Genomic DNA, 10,943 nt, shown 5'->3' with positions numbered 1-10,943 from the left:
AAAACCAACGGTTTTATACAAACTTCTTGGCTTCTTGTGTCCAAGAAGAGAATGCTTTTCACAACAGCAAGAATGCAACACAAAGTGTAAACTTCAGGCATTTCCAAATCTCCTGAGTTATTCTTCTTACTCTCCCTTTTGGGAACAAAAGTTTCTAGATGTCTCCCTGGAACTTAAAGGTTCATACACAATGTCAGGTCCAGTCAATTCAGTGTGATGGCAGGATTTTGGAGGACTACATGCATTTTATTGAACATCTTCCAAATTCCTCCACTACGCCAGCTTAATATGTGTGCATTGTATAGGTTGTAGTGCTTGGATTATTAACCTGATGGGTTAACAAGTGCAGTAAATTATGGAATACATTTGAGAAATAAATTAGTCTACTGACAAAGAGGATTTAAAAACTCATTCGGAAAAAGAACAGATAAAGATATAGTAAATACAATAGAACAAGAATATAGCAGAAAACTAAGCATTCAGTAATAGAAATCCCAAGAAGAAGAAAAAAATGAAAAGGAAAAATATTTGGAAAAAAAATAGAGATAAATTTCTCAGATATACCAAATGAGAATAAAAGTATGTGATAGAAAACAAAAAAGAGCAAAGAAGGAAAAGCCCACAATGTATACTAATTTTGAGACTATAAAACACAAATAGAAAATTCTAAAAGCTTTCAGAGAAAGAATAGATTATATACAGAATGATAATGTATTTTTCCATATTAATATTAATTGAGGAAGACGAATGAATAGTAGTTCTAAAAATATAGATGGAAAATATATTTCAATGAGCATTTTGTAACCAGCCAAACTGTAATTTAAATATGAGATCATGATGAACATTTTCTTAAGAATACGAAATACAAGCTTCAGAATTTTTATATTCAAACACCTCCATGGAAAAGAATTTTGAATAAAGTACTTAAAACTTATTCAGGAAAAATGTACTTGAAGACCAAATGCCTTCAGATACTGGTTTTGTCTTTAAAATGAAAAATAGTGAAAACTAAGACAACTCCACAAGTTAAAAGTGCAAAGAAAATGTATACATAATAAGCAAAAGTTTACATTTTAGACAACCATCAAAATGGTGTCTAAGGCATTCACGACATCAAGGCAGCCATGACAGCGCAACTAAAGACACTCCTGAAAGAGAGTTTCCAAAACTGCTTTAGAAAGTGGCAAAAATGAGGGGATAATTGTGTTCAAAGCGAAGAGAAGTATTTTGAAGGGAATTAATGGCAATGTGTCTTTTACTGTAATAATTTTTAATTTAAACATTTATCATTTTTTTATCACACCTCATATATACACACATTCATATACCTATATAAATGTATAAGTATACATATATTTATATTTATAGCTATATCTTCTGAACACAATGCCAAGATTTTTTCCATGTGCTACCAACTTTCAGGAAATCATATGATATTTTACAAATTCTTGCAGAAAATAGAAAAGAGAAAACATGTCCCAATTCATTATAGCCTAACCCTGAAAATAAAACCAGAAAGCTATGTTATATCTGTGTGAGAGGTTGAGAAGGAAACACTGAGGACGGCTACAGGATGAGAGATGTCTCAGGAAATTAGCTGAACCCTTATATTATCAATGGAAGAAGGCAGGGAATGAGGTACTGCTGTGCTCCGGAAGTGGGTGTGACTCTATGAATAAGTGTAATCTTTGAAAGAACTAATAGTTGTGAGCTTGTCATAAGATGGAGCATGACCCCCAGGCCCATTAGCTTAGAGAAAGTATAGAAAATGATGTTTGTGCCTTTTCCTAGTCCAAAACCTCCCTAGAAGGAAACAAAAAACCTTGGATAAAAACAAAAGACCAAACAGCAAAGGAACACAACCTTGTTCGTCAGCCCAAGAGGAATTTCTGAGCCAAAATCAGAACTGAAATTAGGATAAAAATCTATGTAAAATTGGATATGAAATAAATGTTTTCGATTGAATTAGCTTAGGTTTTTAATACTGAAACAGGCAAAAAGAGATTTCTCATTATTGAAAAAATTAAATGTCCACTTATTGCCAAAATATTAGGGAAACTGTTCAAAATGTTCAGTGGCAAAGAAAAGAAATTTGAACCTTAGTGTGTTTGAAACTGTGCCGGGAGGAAAATTTTTCTTTAGTTATTAATGCATAGCAGTATGGCTTTTATGGTAGAGCAAAGCTGTGGGTTTCCATTAACATTTCAGGAGAAGCTTTTTCCTTTATTCATGGCAAAAACTTCTGGTAACTGTCTTCCTTTTCCTTGTTTTGTTAACTAAAATGTAATATCAATATTAAACTTGATGAAGTGTATCTGTACTCTTATATAAATTTAATCCCAGTAGTTACTGGTCAAATTAAATTAACAAATACATGAACACTTGTAGCATACTAACATAAGCAGCAGCTTATCTCTAGGAAATATTTACACTGTCGAAGTAAGAAATGTCTAAACCTGTAGAGAATTTTTATGAACTATTTGAGCCCAATTGACGACAACTGCCAGGAAGCAAAATCTCAATGGATTAAGAAAATGCTTCAGAGAATGGCAGGTTTTCAGCTTATTTTACACATTAAAATCAAAGGAGGAGATGTAAGGAGGGTTACACGAAACCTATTGGTGGTAGATTAAGGGGTTGGGAGAAAGCAAAATGGGAAAATCTCTGCAATTGGATAAGAAGTAATGAGACACATACTTCTTTTACATTGGTGAGTACATGATAGTTAATAACATTTACAGAACATAGAGATGTATTTGGAAACAAGATAACAGTAAGGGGTTCTGTGGTCTCCTGCTCTGGTGCAAGGTTGTGCCCTGAGTTGTCCGAATAAAGGGATTACTCTGACATTCCAAGGGTATGTTATTTTAGATGCAAAAAGAGATAGACAGGCTCAGGTTGACCTTAAGGTAAAGGCTGACCTTTGTCAAGAAAGCTACAGGATGTGACTACCAGTCATGACCTGTTTTTAATTAGGAATTTTTATGTTCAGACCATGTGGTTAATTTTGGTCTTTGAAATTAGGGCCCAGCATGCTGGTCTTCTGTGAGCTTGTCAGGTTTTGTAAATGGCCCTTTTTGGGTCCACAAGAATAACCTTATTTGGAGTAAATTATTCACACGTTTATTTAAATGAATTTAATAGTGAAAAAAATTTCAGTATCTCTTAGGTTAGACTGAGCTAATCTTTTGATTTCTATAAATGTGTGTTTGGGATGAATGAAAATATGAGATGTGTTGATTTGATGAGTGCTGTTAAATTGGTGAAAAGTTTCTAATCATCAATGCCAGTTTTCTGAAGACTAAAGAAATGTATATCTAATCCATTAATGTATCTTAATGATGCTAATTGACACATAAGCAATTCTGTTAATGGCATCGGTATCAGTCTTGTAAAGTTGAATTGGCATTCCACACTGTGACGTGGAATTCATTCAACCAACCCTGAATTATTGAATATCTATTATGTACAAGGCCCAATTTAGAGTATAAAAAATAAGAGGTTATTTGTAGAAGGAATTTATATAGAAATTTTCATTGTGTCAAGCTTAATGTTTGGTGTGTTTTCCATATTTCACTCTTGCATTCAATAACTATTCGTGACCCCATTATGTACCAGGCACCAAGCTAGGAACTAGTAATATAGTTGTAAGCAAAACAAGTCAGTTACTTACCCTTATGGAGTTTAGGGGCCAGTGAAGAGAGACAGGGGATACATAAGTAAATAGTTTAGCAATATCATTTTCGATTATTCTAAGCGCTCTGAAAAAAATTCAAGTTAAAATATGATAGTCTAATGGTCAGCTGGAGTTGGGACTCAATGTACAGTGGCTAGAAGGAGCTCCCTGGAAGGCAATGTTTGTGGTAGATATAAGGGGACAGGATTTGGTGGGGATCTTTTTTGTTTTTCATTAAATTTATAGCAGTGACATTGGTTAATAAAATTATATAGGTTTCAAGTGTAAAATTCTATAATACATCATCTGTATATTCCATTGTATGTTCACCACCCAAAGTCAAATCTCCTTCTATCACCATATATTTGATCCCCTTTACCCTCTTCTACCACCCTTCTTCCCCCTTACCCTCTGGTAACCACTAAACTATTGTCTCTGTCTATGAGTTTTTGCTTGTTTATTTCTTGCTTATTTGTTGCTGTCAGTATTATATCCCACATATGAGTAAAATCAAATGATTCTCAACTTTTTCTGTCTGACTTATTTCTCTTAGCTTAACAATCTCAAGATCCATCTAGGTTGTCACAAATGGCAGTATTTCATCCTTTTCTTATAACTAGTAGTGTTCTGTTGTACTATAAGTATGTACTGCATCTTTCTTATCCAATCACTTATCAAAGAACACTTCTGTTGAGGAAAGTATTTGAGGACAAGAGTTGTGTGGGTTCCGTGAGGAATGGGAGGCAGAGAAGGAGGGAGCAATGCAATAGTTATTATTACCCAGATACTTTACAGATAAGAAAACTGAATCAATTCAAATAATGATCTGAGTTCACACAGCTTGTACATTTTACTAACTCCAAACCTATATTTGACAATAAATATTTATATTAATAAGTGTAGAGTAAAAGGGTTTCATTTAGTTGAATGTAATCTATTATATACTATGTGAGCAGACATAGGTACAAATTGTGAACACACTGTTACATAGGTGTTGTTTGTTTCATTGTTTGTTTTATTCCAGTTTGCAATTCTTCCCTAATTAAGAGCTGCAGAATTCCTTATCTAGCATCTGACACAATATGTATTTTCATTATTATTTTACACTATGAAATATATATATACAAAACAGCATATAAGTGTGTATGTGAGGATGTGAGTGTGCATGTGTGTGTGTGTGTGTGTCTGTGTGTGGTAGCTGTGTGGGGTTTAACAAATAATGGTAGAATCATCCACACACTCAATACTGAGCTTAAGAGAAAACATCAATATCATATTTATAATTAGCTATTTACATATGTTCTCCCTCTGGTCTGTGGGTTCATAAAAAGCAGAAATGCCTCATTATTCATAATCTCTGCTTTTAAAACAGGTATGTCACATCTGTTTGTGTTTAATAAATATCCTTTGATGATAAACTACACATAAACACAGCTGTATATAAGATATTTTATAATTTTTTTTTTTAGGTTTTCATTCAAGTCTGTTCTTCTCTGTGAAACTCCTGCAACATAATAGAGTATTTGTAAAGATCTAAAAGAGTTCTCTTTGCTTTAGAAGCAAAGCTTAAACCTATTTATATACCATAAGTTTTAAGATTTATAACTGTTATAACTGCTATTCTTCTCTGTCATTTTGTGCATAAAATTATGACTTCAGGTCTTTTGTGTAAAGACAATAAAGTATGTTGAGGTTTTTATGTGTGGCATAGAAAGTCAATGTATGCAAAGGATCATACAGTCAGATGAGTTAATGATATACTTCTAGAAAAATAACGTGATGTAAGAAATAACAGGTAGATAGTTTAGGGTCAGCTCCATAGAGGTCATCTAATCTTTGTAACATTACTAACAAAATGGTCTTTTTATTATTTTTCATTAATTGGTCTTTATACTTTCATCATTTTATTATTTGTCATCTATAATAATGGTATTACTCTGCAATACATATAATTTGTCATTATGTCCTTTTCTGCATGTGTGTCTAGTTTCTTTAGCAGAAAGGCTCCAGATATCAGGGAAGCAGCTGGAGACCTTCTGTGTAACGAAGGTAGGATTATGGTTCCAATTTTATGTGTGTATTTACTGATTAAAACATCATCCATACAACAAGAGAGATAAAATGGCTGACAGAACTAAACTGCCTTCACTAAAGAACGCTTATGGCTGCATTTTTGGCAACCTGGGGCAAGTTTCATGATTAAAAGGAAAGAAAATAAAAACACTCATATTTCCACAGGCAATTGAAAAAATATCCTTTGGAATAAATTTAATGGTATATAATCATAGCATTTCACAGCATATCTTAAGAGTTACCAGGATCTCTTTTTGTTCAAAATTCATCTGAGAGTTAATTCCTTATGCTTAATAGCTGAAAGCTATCATAACTAAAAGGTTGGTAATAAAGACAGTCATTGCATTATACGAAAAAATCCATCAATTCAGAAAATTATCTGAAAGTCCATGGATATTCATGTATGGACTTTGGCAATAAAGCATTGCATAAATATTCAAAGTTTTATGTTAGATATTTATGTTTATAAATATATATTTCATATTAAATGAAATGAGTAGAGATAGCAAAGGCTCTATTAACATCTTCATTCCACCTAATTGAAAACAAAATACAAATGTACTATAGTAATTAACTGACTTATATTAATCTTATTTTTTGAGACTAAAGTTAGAAAATAATGCTAGTATTTAGATACAAATGCAACATACTAAGGAGGCTGAATATTTGTTATATGAAACAAAGTCCCAGGAGATAACACACAAGACAAGAAAAGAGTCTACTGGCTGCAGCTTAATAAACTTGTCAAGGAAATGACCAAAAGAAGGATAGCAACTATTTTGTAGCACAAAGGTCTTATTGCTGATCTGTTGACTCATTTCACTGGCACAAAGTGGTAGCTAGGCCTGCATTTCTCTTTCTCTTCCCCCTCCCTGGATCTTTCCAAATTTTCTCTGATTCTTGGACTAGAAGCACTATGTCAGCTCCATGAGGAAGGGCCTAGTTTCTGCAGGCTCATTACCAAAGCCTGAGACAATGACATGGAACCTGGCTACAGTTCGTGGTTCTGGGGTTTTTGTCTCATGTTTTCTCAGTTTCAATGCATGATTGTGTGGTCCCCAGCTTGTGCTCATGGGTTGCAGCCTGCTCCTTATGCTTTGTGCTTCAGTATTAGAGAGGACTCTTCCTTGCAGGGACTGCTTAGCCAGCCCCACATTACTTTATTCAACTTCCTGTACTATCATCTATCTTTCTTTCTATCTAGCTATCCATCCATCCATCTACCCATCCATCTATCATATATCTCTCATCTATTTCTCTCCTACTAATTCTACTTCTTTGGACACTGACTGGCATGTGAGGTCAGACAATTAAGTTCGCGAACTCAACCTAGAAAAAGTGCTCCATACCTCATTGCTGAATATCACTATGGTCACTTTCAAAGTACTCCCCTTGGGAAGCCTACACACTGATGCCAGCACCTAGTGCACCCTTCAAAGCAATTTTCAAACTCTCTTTCTGGAATGGCCATCAGAGGTGTCATCGTCATACTATCCTTGATGTCCTGAATGTCATCAAAATCTCTTCCTTTCAATATTTCCTTTATCTTCGGGTAAAGAAAGAAGTCATTGGGGGCCAGATCAGGTGAGTAGGAAGGGTGTTCCAATATAGTTATTTATTTACTGTCGAAAAACTCCCTCACAGACAGTGCCATGTGAGCTGGTGCATTGTTGTGATACAAAAGCCATGAATTGTTGGCAAAAAGTTCAGGTCATCTAACTTTTTTATGCAGCCTTTTCAACACTTCCAAATAGTCAACATGGTTAACTGGTTATCCAGCTGGTACAAATTCATAATGAATAATCTCTCTGATGTCAAAAAAGGTTAGCAACATCTTTGTAACATGTTCTCGAACTTCATTGTCAGACCTCGTATATCACTAATCCTGAAGAATGAAAAATGTCCATGATTATTCATTGTTAACCTCATTAGCTGAGTCACTTTCAAGTCATAAAATTTAAAAGTTCCCTAAAATTAATAGTTCCTTAATGTTAATCACCTTTCATAAGTATGGTGCATTTGTCAACACCAAGAAATTAACATTAATGCATTGCTATTACTTAAACTTCAGACTTTATTCAGACGTTACCAATTTTCCACTATTTTTGTGTCCCAAAAGAAATCCAGGATACCTCATCACATTTAGTTATCTCGTTCCCTTAGTCTCCTCCAATCTCCAGTGGTTTCTCTTATACTTTTGTTTTCTCCCTTTTTTTTGACCCATCACCTTGACAGTTTTGAAAAGTTTTAGTCTTTAAATGTATTTATTTAGAGCAACACTCAGTTTAGGTTTGATTTTTTTTTCCCCTAGATGAGATTGGAATCATAGGTATTCAAGAACACCACAGATCTAAAATTCTCTTATCATCATGTTCTATCAGGGGTATATCAACACAATAACAACATAATTTATCACTTGCTTATGGTAGTATCTGCCAGATGTCTCTATTGTACAGTGTATTTTTTCTTTCCATGGTTAAACGGAATTTTTTTAAAGCTTTTTCAGAATTAGATGCAATTGCGCAATAAATACATCCAAAAATGGAGATTCAAATAAAACTAAATAAAAAAAAGTAAACATAAAAATTCCCTAAAAACTAAGTATATATCTGATCAATATTAAAAGAAAAACCACACAAGAATGGTGGGTGAAAGGAGTGGGAAGGGATAAAAGAAGGAAAGAAATATGATTATTCAGTGAGACTATTCAGCAGACATTTGTTTATGGTCTACTCTTAATAGATCTCTAGAGAGCAAAATAAACAAATATAGAAGTTATACACCCTCAAGGAATTTACAGACTAAGAAATTATCTGTAAACATCATCAAAATCAAGATGGTCAAATCGTCCTCATTTTTCTCCTTTCCAAAATGTACACAAACACACACTGTACCACACATACAATGTGCATATCCATATATAGTGGATGTTACAATAGTACATAGATGTCTCTGAAGAGGTGAGGTCAGGATTCCCATGGTGGATATTATGGCCCATCACCCAAATGCCCACTTTTTAGGAACTAAGCACTCATTACCCTAGATGCCTGCTGAAAACGTTGCTTGCTGACAGCTTGTATGAGTCCCTACCCAAATACTGCCTTTTTCCAAGGGAACCACCTTTCTTGAGGGCAGCCTGAAGCCAGTGATCACATGAGGCCAGAATAACCACTAGCTGACTGTTTTCTGAGGGGGTCTGGAGGAATCACATGTTCCAGTGTGATAAAGAATGGGCTGGTGAGATGGGAACCAACATCCTTTAGAAGCTCAGTGGTAGCTTTTATTTGTTGGCCTGGGTTTTTGGCGAGTGCTATTATAAAACTGGACTCCTTGTTAGCACTAGTGGTGATGGGGTCCTAGGTGGCAGGTCTTATGGATAAGAAAAAAGCTAAATAGAATTATAATAATAAATGAAAAACTTGGAGTGGAAGCTAATGGGGTCTTATCAGTAGTGAACTGTGGAGACGTTTAATAGAACATGGAACTCTAAGGAGAATATAGGTGGGCAGCTAACAAGGGTATTGCTCAATCTATACAACCAAAATAAATGAAAGGAAAATGATCAAAGGTGAGCTTGTTGCTAATTAATGGCTCACAGCCCTGGTCTTTCCTGAAAATTGTTGTTGGCCCGATGGAGCTACCTCAACTCCTTTTTGGAACATTTCACATCCAATGACTACTGGGAACAATAGAACTAAGGCTTGATTTATTTGCTTTAAGTTGGAACTTTTCTGAAAGGCTTCAGTCAAAGTCTCTCTTGCTTCTTCCTTCTTCCTCTGGTCAATCCAAGTTCTCTCACTCCTCTACCAGTGTTTTGCTTGTTTGTTTGTTTGTCTGTTTGTTTGTTTAGAGCACTCCTCCAATAACCATCTGCCTGCAAATCTCCACCTCAGCATCTATCTCTTGAAGAACATGGTCTTGACATCAGACCTCTTGTCTCTCTGTCTTAGAATAAGAAACTCTATCAGGAGTGATCATGACTATTACTTTCACAACACACACAAGTGTACCCTGAAATTAACTTCGTATTTTAACCATATTCGCATTAAGATTATTAATCCTGGTTCTACTTTCTTAATATTTGCATTCTGTGGCATAATTCAATTTTTTTTTTAATTTTACAATTCATTGGCATTGACTCCATTCACTATCCTTTACCTCATCACCGTTGTCTAGTGCCAGAACATTTTCATCACCCCAAACAGAAACCCTGTACACATAAGCAGTCACTCCCCATTACTCCCTTTCCCCCTTGCCTGTGACAACCACTAATCTGCATCGTATATTTATTTACCTACTCCGACTTTTTCATACAAGTGGAATCATACAATGGGCAGCCTTTTGTGTCAGGCTTCTTCCACTACCACAATGTTTTTAGGGTTTATCCATGTGGAAGCATGTTTAAATATTCCTCATTCCTTTTTTGACTAAGTAATACCCTATTATATGAATACATCACATTTTGCTTAACCATTCATCTGTTGATGGCCATTTATGTTGTTTCTACATTTTTTTTCTTTTCTAAATTAAAAAAGTATATATTTAAGAAGTACAACATAACATTTATATATAGTGAAATGATTATTACATCCAAGCTATGTAACATATCCATTACTTGTATAGTTACTATTCTTTTTTTCTTGAAGCATAGATTAAAAAGAAAAAGAAAAAGGAAAAGCTTTAGGTTTCCTCACTGAGATTTCAATAGGAACAAATATTCCGGGGCAAAGTGATCATAGGAAGACTCTGTCCATAGAAGAAATATTTTACTCTTATGTTTCATTTATTGTAGTTTTTCAGAAATTTCCTCTGTCACTGGCAGCTTCAGAACATGGGACAAACGTATACTTGGCTTACTGTCAAAATTTAGCTCTTTCAAGTTGCTATTGTCCAAGGGAAGTAAAAAAGATTTTTAAAAACTTCTTTGTAAAAAATTTAAATCTTTTCACCTTCTCATGACCTACTATATAAGGATTTCAAAATCAATTCCTTTCAGAGAAGGTACTTTACAAATAAATAAAACATTTTCAGATGGCCTATTTCAACTCATTCATGTTGCAATGTTAGAATGAATTATTATTTAAAAGCATCACTTCTATAGTTCTGTTTCAGGCCTACTAAACTCCAATTTTCTATTTGGACTGTCATCTCTCCACAGCCTTTCTAGTAGCATTTTAGCAGCATTTTACTAGCT

This window comes from Rhinolophus hipposideros (assembly GCF_964194185.1).
Source record: "Rhinolophus hipposideros genome assembly, chromosome: 7".
NCBI lineage: Eukaryota > Metazoa > Chordata > Mammalia > Chiroptera > Rhinolophidae > Rhinolophus > Rhinolophus hipposideros.
This window is presented reverse-complemented; position numbering follows the sequence as displayed.